This window comes from Pongo abelii, chromosome 11 (genome assembly GCF_028885655.2).
Source record: "Pongo abelii isolate AG06213 chromosome 11, NHGRI_mPonAbe1-v2.0_pri, whole genome shotgun sequence".
Taxonomy (NCBI): Eukaryota; Metazoa; Chordata; class Mammalia; order Primates; family Hominidae; genus Pongo; species Pongo abelii.
In genome coordinates, this window is record NC_071996.2 from 91265039 (window position 1) to 91287470 (window position 22432).

A 22432-nucleotide genomic window follows, 5' to 3' on the forward strand; every position below is an offset into this window, starting at 1 on the left:
TGTTAGTTGATAAAGGCAGTAAAAAGGCCAATGCTTCAGTTAATAGTTACAGGTTTGACCAGATAACTTCCTGATATTCCGGGTCTGACACTGAATCTATTAAAAGCAGATTATTATTCAACAATATGTTTAGAATTTTTCTTAAATATATTTTAAAATAGTATCAGAGAAATTGCTATGTAACATTAATATATCTCCTATTATATCAATTAAGTCTCATTATAATAAATATTTTGAATAACAAGTTTTTCAATTGCTTTATAAATTCATGAGTTTCTCAAAAGTTTCACAATAAGTTACTTCCACATTGAATTTTATTTCTTTGACATCTACTACATCTAGAATATTTTCATAGGAAAATAAACACAAGCTGGCTTCAGTTGATAAGAAGTTCCATAATTCATGTCAGCAGATAATGACTGTTAATTCTTCAATTAAAACAAACAAAAATGCTTTGAGGCCAGGCATGGTGGCTCATGCCTGGAATCCCAGTGCTTTGAAAATCCCAGGTGGGCAGACTGCTTGAGATCAGGAATTCTAGAATAGCCTGGGCAACATGGCAAAATGCCATCTCTACAAAAAATAGAAAAAGAAATTAGCTGGGCGTGGCGGCATGTGCCTGTAGTCCCACTTATTCAAGAGTATGAGGTAGGAGGATCACTTGAGCCTGGGAAGTTAAGGTTGCAGTGAGCCATGATCATACTACAGCATTCCAGCCTGGGTGACAGAGCAAGACCCTGTCTCAAAAAAAAAAAAAAAATGCTTTGAGATAGTCATTGACTAGAAGCTGAAACTACACGTGTGCTAATTAAAAGCATGACTATATATTAAGTTGGTTCACTGACTGTTTTGGACTTTTTGAAGAGAATTTAGATAACTATATTACATAATAAATGCATTGTTTCTGACAGTTTATTTTTATTAGAAGTTTTATTAGAAGACCCAGAGAAGAAGGAAAAACAGCAACAACAACTCATGTGTGGAAACCCTAAAAAGGCAGCAAAGCATTACGATTAGGAGCTCAGAGTGCTGTTGGGTCCGTCTTCCCGGGTTTGTGCTATGGCTGTCACTTACCTGTCACATACACTTGAATAAGTTACTTAACTTCTTTTCAATTTTCTCAACCACAAAATCCAGTTAATAATAAATTCTACAGCATAGAGTAAATTTCTTAACACTATGCCTGGTGCAAAAGCCCTCAACCTGCAGCTATTGCTACTAATTTTTCTGAGTCCCAATTTCCTTATTTGTGATAGAACAATAGCAATACCTCCTCTGCCTATGGAACAGCGATGTTGTGAATCGAGAGCAATAATGCTTATTGCAGTGCTTTATCAGCTGTAAAGAGCAATGCACTCTCTAAAAGTGAAACAATTTTTTTTTTTTTTTTTGAGACGGAGTCTTGCTCTGTCACCAGGCTGGAGTGCAGTGGCACAATCTCAGCTCACTGCAAGCTCTGCCTCCCGGGTTCCAGCTATTCTTCTGTCTCAGCCTCCTGAGTAGCTGGGTTTACAGGCGCCCGCCACCACGCCCAGCTAATTTTTGTATTTTTAGTAGAGATGGGGTTTCACCAAATTGGCCAGGATGGTCTCAATCTCTTGACCTCGTGATCTGCCCGCCTCAGCCTCCCAAAGTGCTGGGAAGTAAAATAATTTTTATACTATGATTTATCAAATACTCACCATGGATAAATACAAAAAATTAGCCGGGCGTGGTGGTGGGCACCTGTAGTCCCAGTTACTCGGGAGGCTGAGGCAGGAGAATGGCGTGAACTCAGGAGGCGGAGCTTGTAGTGAGCCGAGATCGTGCCACTGCACTCCAGCCTGGGCGACAGAGCAAGACTCCATCTCAAAAAGAAAAGAAGATTATTGTTGTAAAAAATCTAAAAATCTTTTCTTGTTTGTTTCCTTAAAGACTCTGTTATTAGCCTTCATTAAAAATTTGTTTACACTTAAGTCTAGAAGCCACTAAACAACTACTGTAATAAACATTTGGAGGCATTACTTGACTCATCAGGAGATCTCATTAACCTGGAGATTTCTGCTATGCCTTGGAGAGTTCTTTTTGGGCTCAAGCCAACATCCTATTATAATACAACTGATCATTACATGGATTTAACCCTACCCTGGGTTAAGCCATATCATCTTAATAGAAGCCTGATAAAACACTGCTTAGGACTACAGCCTGTAAGGCGGGAATTACTTCTGGTTTTGGTGTCAAGTTAAAAGGAATATCCACTCTGTGATTTATCCAGATAGGTCTATTAAATCATGACTCTCCATAAAAATAGGCCATATTAAACTCTGCTAAAGAATATGCTCAAAGCAGGAATGATCACTATTCACATTTTGTGTTGTGGCATTAAACTGTAAATTCCAAAGCATGAATAAGACCTGATAGTCCTCTTCCTATAACATCAAACAGAGTGACACATTTCAGTATATGCAAGAAATATTAGGGGTTATTGTTATTAATAAGGATTTGAATGAATGAATATGAACACTAAGGAAGAGGGAATAAGACCAAAATACATCATTTTCTCCTCTCTTCTAAACTTCTACCCCTCTTTATGGACTTCTTTATAAATGCACTTGCATCTTTTTAATCTTAAATGAAATCTGATCTTCATCCTGCCCCTTTCCATTCACAGCTAGCTTTCTTGAAAGACTGGTCCACACACAATATTCACATTTCCTCATTTCATACATACTGGTGAAACCACAGCAACTTACTTTATATTTCTCACCCAGCTAAAACAATTTTCAGTAGGCAACCCTCAAACTCTCAATCCAATGATCATATTTAATCACTCCTTTACTTAACCTTTCAGCACTTGACCATGGTTATTATTTCTTTTTTAAATAATTGTTCCCCTGTCTTCCTGGGTACATTCTATCCTGTTTCTTGTCCTCTGAGATAGTTGCCTCTCATAATCTCCTGTGAAATGCAACAGGGTACCTAAGGTGTAGTGAAGCTTGTTAGAGGATTTGAGAAAATCAGTAAAGTAAAAACGATCTTGAAAACCATTTGAAGTGTTCTGTTGTGACAGCAGGAGCAACTGGCAGATAGTGCAAAATGCTTAGGAGAGTGATGTGATGCTAGTGATTTAGGGAAATGGTCTTTCGTAACTGCATGGAGAGGAGGGGGTCCATCTGCTTCACAGCTAGCTCTACAAACTGGTCATGAAAACAAAAAAGACCATTTTTCAAAACCGTACTTAGCAAAAAGTGTACCTTTGTTAGAGCCTGAAGTACATACTCTGAGGTTTTAAAGAAGGCAGATATTTATAAGCATTGCCCAGAGTTCTGGCATAAAATTTACTACTCATGAAAATAAGATCCTAATTGTTTTAAAATGACAAAGCTATACTTTTTTTTAAAAAAGTACATTGCAAGACATATCTATTTATTTTGAAAGATATAACTGTTCAAAGAATTTGATCTTTAACTAAATGTGTGTATATGTACATATGTGTGTGTATATGTTTCTGTGTGTACATATGTATGTGCATGTGTGTATTTGCAGTGAGTACAGTTTTAAAAAATCCAAGAGTGTCACATCTATAATCAGTCTCTGGCCTGTGCTCAAGTGAGATGAGAATGGCCACCAAGGAAAAGACCACCCAAGAATAGCCACACAACCGGATGACCCAGTGGTCACAGAAATGCTCTCTCATGTTCTGACATCAACTCTGGAAATGTCTCTCCCGTCATCTCTCAGTCTGTGATACAAATGCCAGGAATTAATAATTTCTCAAGCCCACAAAACAAATACTCACCTTCTTATCATAAATCCCTCTACTATCTTGTCCTTAAAAGTTTGCCGAAATCTAATTGGCTCTGCAAATCCTTTCCCCTCGAATTTTATGTGAGCTTTTTGCAACACTTTTAAAGCACAATTAGAATAGATGTCCTCAAAACAGAGTTCCACTTAACCAGCTCACCACTCACCAGACTGATTCTCTCCATTAAAGTACCAACCACACCTACTGGTGCCCATAGCTATCTGCACACTCATAGGTACTAGACTTTGCCCCATTTATATTCAAGCAGTTGTCTTCTACTAATTCTTTCATATGCTAACTGTACTAAAAACAGTTGGCTGTCTAACAAACATATATCCTCATTCCTTCTTTCTAATCACAATTTAGTCAGGCATTTACTCCCTACTGCCGTGTTATATATGTGCAAAACAGCCACAAAAGGTTGAGAGGGCCAGGCGTGGTGGCTCACGCCTGTAATCCTAGCACTTTGGGAGGCCGAGGTGGGAGCTCACTTGAGGTCAGGAGTTTGAGGCCAGCCTGGCCAACATGGTGAAACCCCATCTCTACTAAAAACACAAAAATTAGCTGGCGTGGTGGCACATGCCCGCAGTCCCAGCTATTTGCTATTTGAGAGGCTGAGGCAGGAGAATTGCTTGAACCTGGGAGGTGAAGGTTGCAGTGAGCCGAGATCACGCCGCTACACTCCCTCCCGTCTGGGTGACGGAACGAGACTCTGTCTCAAAAATAAAAAATAAAAATAAAAAGTTGAGAGGAAATTATTAAAACATAGAAGAAATTTGAACTTAGATCACAGTATAGGTGTTCCTAAGTTCTCCCACCCTTTGAGGAAGTAATGAGATTATCTGTAATGGGTATTTGTCACATAAGAAAGTCTTTGTAGAACTCCAATCAGCAGAATCGTGCTCAAAGAAAAGCCTTAATTTACAAGAAAAGTTTCACAGGTAAATACATCTGTCTAAGCTTTCAGTTAAAATAAAATAGTTTAAGTAGATATGCATCTTTTTGTAATTCGCTTTAAGGATCTTTTACTATTACCTTATAAACTATATACTCACGATGCTATCAGATAAGAGGACGTCTACTCTAACTGTACACTACTAGCTCTTATTGTTCAGTTAACATCGCCTCCCTAATGTGCCACTAAACTGTTTAAAAACAAACATTTAATTTTGTGTCAAAAAAAACCATATTGATTGCTTTAAATATGTATGGATCACCTATCCTTCTTGGTTTTCTTATTTTTATATCTAAAAGCACTTTCAAAATTTGCTGACCACATTTCTTCATGAATTATCCTCTCCAGGGCTCTGAAGAATCAACAGGCTGTGGTCACCCTTCCATGCATTTTATTCTTTAGGTTTTTTTTCTTTCCTATTCCACTCTGTAGAAGAACAGAACCTGCAAAATGCTGAGAATAACATCCAGATTTGTTTCATGTCAACTTTAGTGTGTCTTTGTCTTTTCTAAGGTGCTTCCAATTTTAGTCAATCACCAAATATTATTACATTTTCTTTTCCATGACAATCTTTTGAATTAATTATCTCTTCACTAAATTTAGTAGTAGCATTTTATATCATGAAACAGTCTACGTAACTGTTTTAGGACTGAAATATGTGTTATATTTTTACCATTTAGAGTCTCTTAAAAGAAATTTCAAATATCAAATTTTCAAGTGATGAGGAACTAAAAGTACATCTGTAATAGTATATATCCTGGGAATAACAGAAAGATATAGAGAAGCATACATTTTTACTAGAGAAGTAGCAAAAAGAAAATGGGATTTAAGTCTAAAATCTTTGGAAGATAACTGTGGCATTAAGATAATGTACAGACAATAACATTCTTCTATAAAACACACTTAAAACTAAATAATCTGCGAATTGAGATGATCTGAAACCCAAGTTTGTATTGTATTCTCTCATCTGTTTCTTTAATACAAATGCTCAAAATAGTATGGTTTAAAAATAGTGGTCCCCAAAAGATATGTCCAAGTCCTAACCTCTGGTATCTGTGAATGTGACCTTATCTGGAAATAGCCTCTTTGTAGATGTACTTCATAAGGTTAAAAAAATTCAGATAAAATCATCCTGGATTTAGGGTAGGCCCTAAATCCAGTGATGATCCGTGTCCTTATAAAAGGAGAGATCTGAGACACAAAGAGACATGGAGGAAAGCCATGTGAAGGTATAGACAAAGATTAGAGTCGTGCAGCCATGTGCCAAGGACTGCCAGCCACCACCAGTGGCTAGGAGAGACTCATGAAACAGATTTTCCCTCAGAGCCTCCAGAAGAAACCAACCCTGCCAAACCAACCCAACCACTGACTTTGAACTTCCGGCCTCCAGAACTGTGAGAGAATAAATGTCTGTTGCTTTCAGCCACCAAGTGTGTGGTATTTGTTATAGCACCTCTAGCCATTACTAACGCAATATTCAATTACTTACATGTATTGATATATTTTTGTTTATGTTCTCTACTTCTAAAAATGGACTTTTAGGACTGTTATAATAAAATCTCATATATCTGCTCATATAGCACACTAAAGGAGCGTATAGAAAGAGGTAAGAAAACAAAAAAGTTAAGTGCCTAGACCAAATTAATTGCTGTAAAGAGCCCAATATGGTATAATACAAACCACAAGTCGTAGAGTTAGACTAGCAATTTCTATTCTTAATTCTATCACTTTTTTAGTTTTATGACTTTAGGCAAAGTATTAACCTCTCTGAGCCATAATTTCCTATCTCATCCATGTAATGAAAAAAAAAGCAATCTTTAATTATGTACTTTTGAGAAAGAAATGTGATAATTTATATTAAAAACTGTACATTTCTTGGCACATAGTAAGCTCTGAATAAATGTTATCTGCTATTAGTTAGAATTAAGTTTTCATAATCTACTGTCTGAAAATCGATCCTTTATAGCAGATATAAATTCCCCTGAGACTCCCAGAGAAGCCAGCCTAGTCTCTTTTCTCCAGCAGACAGCAAAACTGGTATTAAATAAGATGGTATCAAGGATGTCCCCCAACAAAGAACTAGCTTGACATCGCTAGTCATCAGGGTAGTGCAAATCAAAACTATAATGAGATGATAATTCACCACAGTTAGAATTACTATTATTAAAAAGACAAAAATAACAAATACTAGTGAGGATGTGAAGGTATGAGTACTTTTATAATCTTTTGGTGGGAGGATAAATTAGTACAGCTATTATAGAAAACAGTATAGAGGTTCCTCAGAAAAACTGAAAATAGAATTACCATATGATCCAGCAATCTCACTACTGGGTATATCTAAAGGAAAGAAGATCAGTATATTAAAGAGATATTTGTACTCTCATGTTTATTGCAGTGCTAATCAAGATATGTCCATTAACAATAGCCGAGATATGGAATCAACCTCAGTGTACATAAACAGATGAGTGGATAAAGAAAATTTGGTATATATGTACAATACAATATGCAGCCATTAAAAAATAATGAAATCCTGGCTGAGCACAGTGGCTCACACCTGTAATTCCAGCACTTTGGGAGGCTGAGGCAGGTGGATCACTTGAGGCCAGGAGTTCAAGACCAGCTTGACCAACATGGCGAAACCCTGTCTCTACTAAAAAAAATAAAAAATTAGTGAGGTGTCGTGGCACACGCCTGTAGTCCCAGGTACTCAGGAAGCTGAGACACAAGAATTGGTTGAACCCGGGAGGCAGAGGTTTCAGTGAGCCGAGATTGCTCCACTGCACTCCAGCCTGGGTGACAGAGCGAGACTCCATCTAAAACAACAACAACAACAGCAACAACAACAACAACAACAACAACAATTCTTGTCAGTGAAATAAGCCAGACACAGAAAGATAAATACTGCATGTTTTCACTTATACTTGGAAGCTCAAAAAGTTGTTTTTATAGAAGTAGAGAGTAGATTAGTGGTTACTAGGGACTGGAAAGAGTAGATGGGATGGGATAGGGAGTGGTTGGTTCATGAATACAAAATTAACAGTTAGACAGAAGGAAAAAGTTCTGTTGCTTTTTAGCACTGTAGGGTGAATATAGTTAACAATAATTTATTGTGTATTTTCAAATAGGTAGAAGAGAGGATATTGAACGTTACCAACACTAAGAGTTGATAAACGTTTGAGGTGATGGATATGCTAATTACCCTGATTTGATCATTACATATAGTATACGTGTATCATGTATTGAAATAGCACACTGCACCCCATAAATATGTACAATTATTATGCAACAATTAAAAACTCTGATAAGTATAAAGGACCAATTTTTCAGGAGACATAACTAATGAGGTTGGAATAAGATTTACACAGTATAAAATTTAAGACTGCCTAATTGTTGCACAGTATTTTATATGAAGAAAATTAAATAAAAATAAGTTTGCTTCACATACAATTGAGTTTGAAAACATCTGTTGTAATAGTCATTAGTTTAATTAACGTTATTAACATTGGACATCCATTTCTGATGAGTAAATATTAAGTAATTGACACATTAAAAAATAAGTAATCAGTCTAGCATTTTATAATATGTAGTTGAAATGGACTCAACTATATTCTTTTGGTTTACAGATTCTTTTTGTTTTGGGAAAAGAACCAAAAATTTCTTTTGATTTTCAATAAATGCTAACATAATTATAATAAGGCAATTATAATAAGGCAATTATAATGAAGTATTGGAGGTCTTATCAATTATTTTTTTCACAGATAAATTTAGTATTTTAAGTTGGATTTGGATAGTAAACATACAACATCTTTAGATATGTGTTTCAAAGTATCTGTAAGCTGATATGCCTCCATTCTGTTCTCATTTCATTATTTTTTAACATTAATTTATTCTTTCAAAAGATATTTATTGAGTTATACTTATATGCCATGCGTTGTACCAACTTTTGGAGATGTAGTGATGAGCAAAGAAGATGTAGTCACTGATAATTATTTAGGCTCCAGAGTGATATATGCTATAAGGGCTAAATAAACGGGGCTGTGATTGTATTTTACAGTTCTTAAAATGACAATAAAATAACTGACTTAAGATAACTACCAACAAACTCAAATATCTATCTAACTAAGCCAAACTTTTGGAAAGCTTTTCTCTGCTAGCATGGTATTGAATGTATTTCCTGTTATCATATGCTTCACGCTTCTATAACATACAAAATGAAAGCGTTTCACTAGATTGTGATCAAGTTAGTCTCATGGGAAAATTTGCCTCAGTTTATTGTTTTGAATGTAAGGTGGCTTTATAGTTAGTTGTAAATATAAGAGCAAGATGAACTGTATTAAAAATTATGTTGGTGTACTATTAGCTATTGCTTTTCTGAGGAGAAGGGAGGTGATAGGCCCCAAATAACTGATTGCTCGTTTTTCCTTAGCATGGTTTTGGAAGGAAAATACTTTGCTTTTTCATGTGACATTAGTAATATTGTAGGACTTAGAAAACTGAACTCAAGATGAGATGCTGCTTATTCACTGGTTAACTTTAGGAATTGTGCAAAAAGATATATTAGAGCTATTCCACAGAGAGGAAAGCATCAGTGAGTAAATAAACCAGAAAAGAGACTGGGGACTAGCTAAATGTAGAGGTTTTCAGTGTTTGTTTTGTGATTGTTCTGTATTTATCAAGCCTTGCTGATTTTTTGTAATGTGAGATGAACTTCTCCATGCTGCAGAATTTTGTTTTCCCATTGGCAAGATGCTTTGCTGCCTCTTGATCTCCAGTTCTCTTTGATTGACATCCTGCAGTTTCTTGCTGGTTTACTTTGATGATTCTACCTACTTCATTCTTAGATTCTCTGGTTATGATCTTATAAACAGTGCCACTCATGACTAAAACGAAAGTATTCTGGACAAAATAGGCTTTACTTTCTTTCTGAACTGCTAATCATTTTCAAGCCTAAAAATCTTCAATCACAACCCAAAAAGTCTATAGCTACCTACTGTAGCTTTCAAAAAATCCCTATTATGCACCATAGGCAACTCGATGTTTTCTTCTAACACTAAATTTCAAGCAATTAAAATTTCCTCCAAGGACTGAAAACTACTACAAGTATTTCAAGTTTTTTTTTTTTTATCACTTTTTCTGGCATCAAATCTTGGATGCATCAAATCATAGAAAGCCCCTTGGCAGTAAGAGCTGCTTCCACCTGTGAAATCTTTATTCTGATTTCTTAAGAGGAAGATTGATTTAATTATCAATGTTGACTAAGTAAGTGGTGAAGCTTTTGTTTTTGGTTTGGTCATGGTGTGCACAATGTCTGATCCCTGTGTCCTTGAAAGTGCTCTTGTCTGTCAAGACAGCACTGGAGAAGGAAATTAAGTGGAAACCATTTGGCTGCTGTTTTTGGAAAGATAGCAAGGCATGACATGCTTATGTGAATACAGAGCAATAAAACACAAACTGCCTTTTAGAAATTTTATTGTGAAGTTTATATTTCATTTTATTATCTGATTTTAAGAATTTAAATAGCCCAAATAACAGTCTTGATTTTAATATATAATAAATAGTTTAGTTACCATACAATTGAAGGGTATTATTCAACATAATCATGAAATATAGTTTCTCTTTTATGGTGGCGTGAACCTGAAAACTTAATTATTTTCCCCAATAAATTAGCAATTTAAAGCTCTTTGCCTTTTTCTAAAATGTCACTGCATTGCACAATATTGCGCAGATGACAAAGATAGCTTGACCATGACGTATTAAATGCTAAATGTTACGTGCAGCATGTAAAATACGTTCTGCTTTGTAAAATTATTTGATAGTGAGTCGCTGTCATTATTTTTGTCAGTCATTTATTCATCTGTTCTGTCCCAAGCTTATTTTTATCTAGTCATTTTCAAGAAACACTGATGCCTGCTTCTGATCTCTAGTGATTTAAATTAGAGTCTCTGAGCATGAAAAGGTGCTAGGCCAACGTCTAGGAAAAGAAATCCTAAGGCAGGAATGACAGTGGCTTGTTTGAGGCACAGCAAGAAGATTTATAGGAGATTTTTGTGAATGGAATGGGTGGGGCGGGGGGGCAGGAGAGGAGAGAGAGAGAGACAGAGAAACAAGGGCCAGCTTATGTAAGATCTATATATAGGTCTGTAAGTGTTGGCAGAAACTATGAAATGATTTTTATGTGTGGAAATGATGTGATATTATTTGCATAAAAAGATCATTGTGACTTTAACATCATTATAGAAAAAATATGGAGGACACCCTTGGAAATTGCACATTTGATGTTTGTTGTCATTTGTTAGGTGTTCACACCTAAACCAAATTGAGGTAATTCTGCTTGGCAGATTAATTGTATGAGAAGAAAACTGTGTTGGGGGAAAATTGACACTTATCTATTTGGCTTTTAATAACCTGGTTTAGAAAGCAACTTAATGCTTACCATGCCTTTGATGTATATGGTGATAATTATCCTGTTCAAATGGAGAAGAAGCACATTTCTTTTAATAAATATATGTCATTTATATTCAATACATTTTTTCTTAATTCAAAGGGATTTTTAACAAAATCTAGTTTCCATCATGATTGCCTGCTTTTCCAAATTTAATTCTATTTCCTGCTTATTGACAAAATGTTTTTTGTAAATACTGAGATTTATTGTTCCTCAATTTTAAAAAGTAAAAATTATTTCATGACATCTTTATGAACCTGATTTAATGTGCTGATGACTACTTGCATGTCATATACTTCTGCATTTCAGTCAAGAGCTTGGTTGTAGCAATTGACCCATTTTCTGGAAATAAAATTGTTAATGGTGAAACTATGTCTATCTCATCATTTTTCTGAGCACATTACAAACAAAACTCTGGAAATATTCCATGTAAAAGTGTTTTCTTGTGAGATAAAATAAGGAATTATTTGGAGCTTCAAAATAAACATTAATGTATTAAAAATATGAGAAATACCATTATAACATTGTTTAAATATGTTTAGTCCTATGGAACCATTTTGAGTGTGTGTGTAAAACACCTCATATGTTTCATAGAACTAGTGTGTCTCAGAACTTATTTTTGGAAATGTTTTTCTACATATATTACTGACGTTTATTTCTGCAGGTGATATTATTGATGATGTCTTACTCACCTGCAAATGTTTATAAACAAAACAAAACAGTGGAAGACTTATGATTCTTTTTGACACTGAACAGATGTGAAATTTATTCCCTTATTAGTGCCTGCAGGACATACGGGTAAACCTGTTAGAGGTCTGTTGCTTGTTCTTCTAAAGTCTTAAATTTAAATTTACAAGTAACCCCAGGTTTTTTCACCAAGGAATAGCTACAGTCCTCTTAGCCATATGCCAAGATATTAGATGTTTGTTTTTCTTTAACAAGCCTCTGGACATTATGGGTGTAGATCCTTTATTTTTTCACCTGTTGTCTGACTTAGAAGGCTGATGGGTCATACTGGCCAAGACAGTAAAACATTGTTTGATCCTTTCAATGCACACAGTAGCTTTTCCCACCAAATGTGTAACAACTGAAACATTTGGAGATCTACCACATCTTACTTCCAACCAGTGAAAGAGAACAGAATATGGAAAAGGAAAAAGATGCTTAATAGGAGGTGGGTTCTAATTTTTTAAAAAAGAAAAAAATATGAATTGTAAAGAAAGGTAGATGAAGTAGCTAAGTGACTGGAAAGACTTCCTATAGTTAATTTCCTAGGAGTTACGGAAATATTAAAGTTTGAAAAATGACTACTTTCTCAATCTTTATTATCTTTTAAATTAACATGATTGCCTACTTTTTCTTATAGAAAGCACTTGTGTTTTTCAAGTGTGTTTGTAAGAATTTAAAGTCATAACATCTAACTGCCTTTGGTAACTTTGAGGGTTCATTTTTACACCTTTGAATAATTATAGTATATCTCTGTGTGTAATGTTTTTAGTCTATAGATGGTTACTTGGTGTGTGGATATGTAGATGTTATGCAATAATTTGTAGCCCTTAGAGTCCAATGGATTGGAACTATCAAAAGCAATGGCTGTGCATCAAGAATTAATTGACTAGAGTTTAGTTTAGGTGTTTGCAGGGACCTAATTATGGAGGAGTGTAAAATTTATCTTGAAAATTCCAAGGAAGCATTGAAGGATGGTAGATAGGTGGGTGGCAGAAGCAAGATTTGCGATTATGAGCTATCAATGCCAGAGAGCAGAGCAAGGACTGGGGAAGACAGTGTAGGAATGAATGAAGAGTTAGTCCAATTTTCAAGGCAAAGGTTTGTTAGTCTCTGACACTAATGGAATGAAGAAGGTATACATTTTAACGCTCTTTTGAAAGCAAAATATTAGGTCAGAGCAATAGTAATTGTGGTTTTTGCCATTGTATATAAGATTTGATGACAGAATGTAGAGAGTTGAGTGAAAGGAAGAAATACTGTATAACTTGAAGAACTGACATTTGCAAGGTAAGAAATTTGAAAGAGGAGCAGCTTTAGCACTCATGAAAATAAGGGCTTATTTAGATGTGTCTAATTTGCGGCAGCTTTAAGAGCTAACCAGTGGCAGTAGTCCCTGCTGATCATACTTTATGCGCTTGTGTTACATCAGATTTTATGGATTATGTTCTATTAAACTTATCAGATCTAACATTGCAGCTTTTTAAAAGGTATATTAAAATCTTCAGTTTACATTCAGTGCACTTAATGTGTGTTATTGCTACTTTGTCTAGCATCTAGCTTATTTAGAACTTGCTGACCTCCCTCTGTGCTTCTCAGGAGAATCTTTGCTGTAGGTAAATAATTAAATAAATCCTTGTGGATTCCTATCTGATCATCTTGCTCAGGCAATAGGCAACCCTTTTGCAAATAAGTGCCTGCAAATCCCTGGGAAATCCCTTTTGGCTTTCCATGTAGGTGTTTGCATTTCTGTTATGTGGAGGATCACTGAAACCTCTTGTTGATCCTCAGGGTTACTGGGTTACTTAATACGTTAAAGGAGGTCTATGGAGAGAATTCACAGTGGAAAGTGAAGATTTTAAATTCCAAACAGCATGTTCAGAGTACTACCATGCTCATGGTAGTAGGCTGTCAGCCTTCGCATCTGTGTAGTAATAAAGTCCAACTAATTTGGAACATTCTATCTCCAGAGAAGGATGAAGAGAGAGCTATAAGGCAGACTGTAACCTTGAAGGAGAGCAGCTATGGAGCATTATCGCTTTCTCTGTTCCTCTTCTTTTTTTCTTGCTCTGGGAGGGAGATGCTAGTCATGTACCCTATGGTTTGTGGTTTTCTCCAAAGAGGGGAGATGACAATCTCATTCTGAATATCATCCATAATTTTTGTTGATATGCTACAGTGTAGATCATGGGATATGTATGTGTGTGTGTATATATATATAATATACATATCATATATATGATATATGTACATATGTAATATGCATATATACACACATATATACATATATGATCCAAGTATATATGTATACACACACACACACACACACACACACACACACATATATACACTTGGGTCAATTCATTTTCATTTTGACATCCACCACTGGAGTGGTTGGATAATATTTGAAGGACTTTAATCAGTGATCGAAGTTCTGGAGGCAGCTGGGGCAAGATTTCAAATTGCTGTTTACATCTGTACCAGTGGGTTAATTAGCACAAAAGGTATTAGAAATAGTGTTTCCCTGATGAAACAAGTGGTGTTCATTATATGCAGCTGGCTAGAAATATGGTTTAGAAACCTCTGCCTTGCCAGCTGTGTGCTGGTATGGCAGTACACATGGTCCTATACTCCTGCCCTGCCATTTCTTTAACGGAAGATCCGTCCTAGGATCTTGTCCTGGATTGACTGGGAAGGTTAATCTTGTAGGGGATGCAATTTTATTTATCTTGGAGATCACCATTCATGTAAGGGGATTTTGTAGTGATAGACTAGGGACTTCACAGAGCTTACTGGAACAGTTGTATGATTGTTTTTGTGCCTACTGGCTAATATTTGCTTATGAGGCAGAATTTTGTTTGTGCTTTGTTTTGTTGTGAAATATACCTGGTTGTCAGGTTGGTTATGAGGAAGCTTAAAATTCTTGAGTGCTACCAATATTTATTAGAAGGAAGCTGATAATTGTTGATTGAACATTGGTTTGGATCTTGTTGCAAGTCTACTGGGAAGGAATGTCTGCAACATTGTCTGAGGGTCACCGGACTTTAGAAATAATGAATTAAGAGAGGGTAGGGTGTCAAGAAAGGAACGGCAAAGATAGTCCTGGCCTGAGAAGTTAGCGGACTCTAGTTGGCCCTGCAGGAATCTGCTTCCTATGTTATGGGACATACAGAGGTTGCCTGAAGAGGTGAGACAAGGGAAGCAACACTGCTCTTGGAATCTCTAATGTCAGAAACCTTGAAGTGGGCGATATCGTATATGCACATTTGAAAGCCATGAATGTGCTGCAGAAAAGAGCTAAAGGGATGCCATCTGGGCAGACCTAGAGAGAACAAGTGGGCAGAACATTAGTAGGTTAGTGTCATACCAATGCCAGGGCCAGATAAAATGATGATGGGAACAACAATGTCCAGCAGGGAAAGAAATGATCAAGACCAGCTATCCAACTTTTCTGCTCAACTGAGGGACATCCCTCAAGTTATCCAACTTTCTGTGACATCTCCAGCAGCCAGAGCAGACCAACCAAGAAAAGACAGCATAGGAGAAGGGGGTAGGGGCAAAAGAAGGGCCTGTAAACGAGGAAAGGAAACTCTAAATTAGAAATTTTATGCTGAACAGTGACTGAGATTTGAAAAACAAAACAAAACAAAGCCCCCAAATACCCCATAAAAACAAAAACCAAGAAACAGTTTACATGACAAAGCCACTGGACTAAGAATACCAGAAAGGTGGAATTATTTTCCCTAGACAGATTGACGTTTATGAAGTTCATGATGTTATGTGCAATTCAAGAGAAAAAAATAAGCTTCATGTCACATATCTGAGTATTAAGTGCACATATTTCTGTGTTAACTGCCCAGTATAGCATCTATTGCATCTGAACTAGCTCTCTTTTCTTTCTCCCTCACCTTTTGATTCATTTGCATGTCTGTCTGTCTACCATTACATGAGCTTTTTGTATTTTACTTTGTAGGGCGACTTCCAGTTTCTTTCTTTTTTTTTGAGACGGAGTCTCGCTCTGTTGCCCAGGCTGGAGTGCAGTGGCGCGATCTCGGCTCACTTGCAAGCTCTGCCTCCCAGGTTCACGCCATTCCCCTTCCTCAGCCTCCTGAGTAGCTGGGACTACAGGAGCCCGCCACCACGCCCAGCTAATTTTTTGTATTTTTAGTAGAGACGGGGTTTCACCATGTTAGTCAGGATGGTCTGGATCTTCTGACCTCATGATCCTCCCGCCTCGGCCTCCCAAAGTGCTGGGATTACAGGCGTGAGCCACCTCACCTGGCCCCAATTTGTTAAATCCTTGCATCTTCCACTCAAGAAAATGTGGCATATGCTCCTTAACTTGTATTTTGATATAACATTTCAGATACTTTCCTCTATATTAGACAATAGATAGAAGTGCACATATTTTTATTTGTTGTAGTAACAAATGGAAGTTTTTACCTTTATATGTAGTTAAATTTTTGTTTATATGTGCAGTTAAATAGAGCACAAATTCCTTGAGGGCAGAAAATCTGTCTTGTTCATTGTTGTATGACTACCATACAGACATTATTCCTGACATGCAATAAATATTGGTTAAATGAATACATTTCAGTTACTGGAATGATGTCCCACTGTTTATAGTTTTTCTCATATCTTAGTATTTGTCTGTGTCTGTGTGAACTGGTCACAATGGTTAGGGGAGCAGGCCAGGTGCTGGGGATGTTGTCTCAGCTGCAGGGCAGACAGTTGCGTTCCAGTGAGTAAATAGAAGCAGCATGATGTCCAAGGTTACCCGAGACTACCTCCGGGCGCTCTGGAGGAAACAGATTAGCTCCAGGAGTCCCCGATGGAGCAATAGGGAGCTTTAGCTTGTGGGCATGGCACAGCAATGGAGAATCAGGTGGTATTTAATATGTAGACACCTGGGGCTATAACAGGTGTTCTTTTTGAAGTCTACGTCTGCCATGCCAGTGAATGGGATTTATTTGTCAAGTTTCAGTTTCTGGAGGGAGGGTGTGACAAAAGTACATTAAGATTCTAGGAACTCAGAAACAGGTATCAAGATAGAAATGGTTACATACTGAAGCCCAAGGAGGGATGCACGATTAGGAACGTGGTCGTCTATGGCCTCTTAACAGAATGGGTAGCTTCCGAGAGGGAGGAGGCTGCGACTCTGGACCCAGCCATCATCACTGTCCTGCAGCCTGTCAGAAGAGTGATCAGTATCATTAAATGAGGAATACAAAAGCCCAGTTGATCTCTTCCCTGAAGTGTTTTGACTGTAGGATGGGTGGGTGGGGGTTCTGATTGTGAAGCTTGGAAAATAAGGTCATGGTGATGCTCTGTGGGCATACTTGTAACTATTAGTCCACCTCATTTTTTTCACCCTTTTCATCTCTTTCTTTTGTGTCTCCTTTCTGCTTTCTATCCCTCTCTTTTCTCTCTTTCAATCTTCTCTTTCTCTTTTTCTTCTTTTGCCTTTCTCCCAGCTGCAGGGTATGATTTTGTAAGTATGGTAAAAATTCTATACCTAATATCTTATGATTTAGGTAAATAAAATCTAATGCATATGTAAGAATAATCTAGAAAAAAGGTCTGGGGATTTTTTGGTCTTGAGGGATCTATAAAACTGAGAAAGAATGTATTTTTTCTGCGACATTGATGTAACCTATGAATACATTTAATTTAGACTTTATGGCCGAGTGTGGTGGCTCATGCCTTTAATCCCAGCACTTTGGGGGCATAGGCAGGTGGATCACTTGAGGTCGGGAGTTCGAGACCAGCCTGATCAATATGGTGAAACCTCATGTCTACTAAAAATGGAAAAATTATCTGGGTGTGGTGGCATGTACCTGTAGTCCCAGCTACTTGGGAGGCTGAGACAGGAGAATTGTTTGAACCTGGGAGGCAGAGGTTGCAGTGAACCGAGATAACACCACTGCACTCCAGCCTGGGTAACAGAGCGAGACTCCACCTTAAATAAATAAATAAATAAATAAATAAATAAATAAATAAAATAGACTTTAGTTAAAAAAATGTTTTCAGTATAACAAAGAAAATACAGAAGCCAAAGTTAAGTTATGTTTGCCCTATTCTTGTGAAGAAAGAAAAGATAACCACAGCATAGGTTTATTTGTTGTTATTGCTTTAAATTAGCTATAGAACAGTTATGTATAAATGAAAGACATATTTCCTTTTTTGAAAACTACACTTTTTTCAGTGACTTAAGACACATAACAAATTTATGTGGCCTTTTTTTTCTTTTCATTGGGTTAGTATAATTCTTTGAGAGTATATTGATAGAATATATATATATGTGTATATATGTGTGTGTGTGTATATATATATACATATATATATATATATATACATATATATATATATTTGAGACAGAGTCTCACTCTGTCGCCCAGGCTGGAGTGCAGTGGTATGATCTTATCTCACTGCAACCTGCCTCCTGGGTTCAAGCAATTCTCCTGTCTCAGCCTCCTGAGTAGCTGGAACTACAGGTGCATGCCACCACACTCAGCTAATTTTTGTATTTTTAGTAGAGATGGGGTTTCACCATATTGGTGAGGCTAGTCTCGAACCCCTGACCTCAGGTGATCCGCCTGCCTCGGCCTCCCAAAGTGCTGGGATTACAGGTGTGAGCCACCATGCCCGGCTGTAAAAAAATATTTTTACAGTGTTGTATACAATCAAAGTTTTGTTCATTCACCATTTTAAGACAAGTTCCTTGAATGGATGTTAAGGAGACCAGACAGAAAAGATTATGATAGATTCTTTTGATTGCAAGAAAAAAAAAAAAAACTCACTCACCTCAGAAAGGCTAAGTTTAGAGATGAACAAGACAGGAACCCCAGCCACATGTCCAGTCTTTAAGAGAACCGGGGGAAAATGGACTGAGATTCAGAATTGGGACGTAACTAGTGTGGCTCTTCTGAGCAGATTCCTTCTCTGCCCCCTAGTGACAGAGTTGATCCTCTGCCATTGGGATGACAGCTCCCTCTGTCATATTTTTCTTGCTGCCACCAGTACTCTCTATTGTAGATGTTTCTCTACCTTTTTCTGTCTCAGTTTCTCATCACTCATACTTATTATTCATGAACTCTCCTGCTTTATAACATCTGTAAAGTATCTTATTCCTCTATGTCTTTGGTTTTCTGCTCCAGCTACAAACAGACTAATTCTCTTCCCATCTCACTCAGAGTCTAGAGCCTGTTCTCGGTTCAGGTAATTCACTGTTACTGTTGCATTTTTTTTAAGAGACGGAAGTCTCCCTCTGTCACCCACGCTGGAGTGTAATGGTGCCATCATGGCTCACTGCAGTCTTGACTCCCCAGACTCAAGCAATCCTCCTTCTTAGCCTCTCAAATAGCTGGGACTACAGGTGTGTGCCAACACACCCGGTTAATTTGTTTTGTATTTTTTGTAGAGACAGGGTCTTGCTTTGTTGACCAAACTGCTGTTGCTTTGCTTAGGTGGAGCTTTTGTGCCAGATCCCCACATAAGCCTTAGATGATCTAGTCTTAGCTCAGGTGCCTACTCTCGTATCTTCAGAGGGGGAAAGGCTTATGTTGATTGTCTTAAGGTAGGGTTATTTGTCCATCAGGAGAATGGGGGAGGACACTCACAGATGAGATTTTTAGGCATGGCAGGCATTTTGAGAGCACACCGATGGCCAGTTTGAGCATAGTGAGAAATTCCCTGTCACAAGTGCACTGGTTGGACAATCTACAGTACCTAGCACAGAAACTTACCCTTGGTTGACCTCATATTTTTGTTTACCTTATTTCTGTTTTGAGCAAAACAATCAGTGAATGAGACATAACTATTCCTCACTGAGTTTTTGAGACTTTCTTTGGATCTCATTGCATATTTTACTTATGTCCTCCTCATTTAGTTCACAATTTTCCTTACAAAATTAATTGTCATTTACTGACTACTTTATGGGTTATTTCAATCCATAGATGAGACTTAAAAACACATAAACCACTTATACTGGGAATTAAACTTACTTGATAATGTTGACATCTGTAAGTATTTGAGGCTATTTCAGTTTTAAAATATAATAAAGATTGCATCTCACGGTGTAGTCTCTGTCTTGAATAAATTGCTTCTCTGCAAAGTAAGTCCTTGAGGTAACACTGAAGAGATTACACATGTAACATTGGCCAAAAGCACAGTTAGCATTTTTTAAATTTGAGGGGAGGTTGTCTTTAAGTGAATATACTTTCAAATGTGTGTGTTACTTCTCTTTAAGCGTGTGTGTATGTGTGTGTGTCTGTGATGATTGTTGGTTTGATTTTTGGCAGGGTAGAGATTGGTGACCTATTGATAAGATTTTTCTCCTTTCTTTAACACTTTTCATTCTTTACCCAAACTCTTCCTAAACATCTATTGAGCATTTACTATTTCCCAGGCACAGAGAAAATGACGTGATTTTTATCTAGTTCAGACATACAGTAAGTCCATGGTTGCTGTATTTACAAATCAGCTGGCAAGATGTAAGTAGTTTGAATACTATGGTTTCCTTGATTAGGCAGCAGTTTTTAATCATTTGCACAAATGGTTATATTCTTTCAAATTTCATACTGTTTATGATTTTTTCTGTAGCAGGGTTTCTTGGCAGGTATTAATAGAAAACAATGAACATCAGTATTTAATTTGGCAATAAACAATTCATAGCTTAGAATGGTTTTCTAATAAAAACACATTCTACAATGAATGAGAGTTTTTCTTGTCCAGCACTATCAATAAAAACTTACAGTTCCCTGAAATGGTGACACCAAATGATGAATAGTACAAAGGATTTTAGCATGCAAACTAGATGTGTTATCCTCCATTTGTAAGAAGGAAATAAGAGAGTCGAGATTTCTGAGTCCTGACCTTGGCTGTGGTGCTACTAACTCATCTTTCAACGTTGATTTTCTCTTTGGTAAAAGAAGGAAAGCACAACACTGTGTATGGGACAGAGTAGTTTTGAAAATAAAATGTCATTATATCAGTGAAAGCATTTAAATTAAAAGAAACTTACAAATTCATCATGATCAGAAGCTTACCTAATTAGTATAGATTACTATTTAGAAATTAATAATTAAGTTAAGCAAGCATTTAATAGGCTGACACCTATTATAACATTATGATAACAAGTTATTATAATTTATTTACTTGTCTGTCTACTCTACTATTAAATGAGAAACTAAATTTCTTCATCTGTTTTCCTAGTCCACAATACAATGCACAACATTGAGCGGGTGTTTGATAAATGTGTATTGGATGAATACAGCAAGAGAAGAGATAAAGATGAATCTTTACAATATCATAGTCTGATTATTATATACTACTGAATGAGCTTTCAGTCAGGCTTCAGAGAAAGTTAGATCCATTTAAGAGGTAGCTACATCATTGATTTTCCAGTGCCTCAAACTATGAGATTGGAAGACTTCTGTTTCTTTAATTTCACTTGTTGTCATTGCTGTGAATGGTTACAGCAAACACAGAGAGGATGTGCCTCTGGCAGTATTATCTTCATTAGCTATATCAAGTTGTCTTCACTGAGATACTGTATTGTACTGACTTGAATATAAGTGTTTTCATGAATGGCAAATTGATGAAGACTGGTTTGCCCAATTGCATCTAGTTCTCCAGAGGAGTTACCTCCTATGGCTAGTACTAGTACTTTCTACTTACTAATAGATTCAGAGCATTGGGAAGATTCCTGTTTGGTCATTTACTTCTTTTAACTACATACAGCTTGGAAATTAAATATCGTTAGTATTACATAATCTTCTGTTTCTTATGGTGAAATGTCTTTGCGAAAGTTCACATGCAAGTGCACTCTGACATCACTTGTTGGAAAAAGGAAATTTGGTTGTAAATTTTGCCTTTTCAGCATGTCATAACTTCTCCTGGAATGTGTAATATGACCTCATATTTGTATTGTACTTACAGTTTTGAAAGTGTTTTCATACATGAGCTCCTTTAAAAATACTCCAGGAGAGAGGGAGGTTAGGTATTATTAACATCATTTTGCAAGTGCTCTGTAGATTATTTTGACCTAACATCCATGTGACATATCTAATTGTTAAATGAAATTAGACTTGACCTTTTTATGTTGATATTTCTGCCCCTTTTATTCTTCTGAAAATCTGTGAACAAAGAAGATACTTGCTATCTACACTAAGCCATATCATTGGGTCTTGGGAGACTGAGCTCAAATGAGATGATTGCAATCTTCTCTCCTCACAGATAGGAAACTATCTTCAGGTATCACAGAATAAATGATAGATAACTGAAAAGGTCAGAGATATTTTTAAAGTTTTGTTAGGAGAGAAAAAGTTCCTTTCTGCATTTTATCCTTCTATCCAAGAGTAGGCTGAAGAGAAATATGCCCTTAGCTTGGGTAAATAGAAAGTAATCCTTGTTTATTATAAGCATTTTATATATTCATTTATAGCACAGTCTGTTTTATGGAGCTGGGGAAGAGAATGATTAAAAAAAATATATATATATTTATAATGCATGGCCTCTTTCTTAA

At 36.6% G+C, this 22432-nt stretch overlaps 1 protein-coding gene across 34 annotated transcripts in view; it reads left to right on the forward strand.

The window, feature by feature from the left end:
- Positions 1-22432, forward strand: part of GULP1 (GULP PTB domain containing engulfment adaptor 1) — a 324107-nt gene that overhangs the window by 61753 nt on the left and 239922 nt on the right. The gene's annotated exons all lie outside the window — the stretch shown is intronic.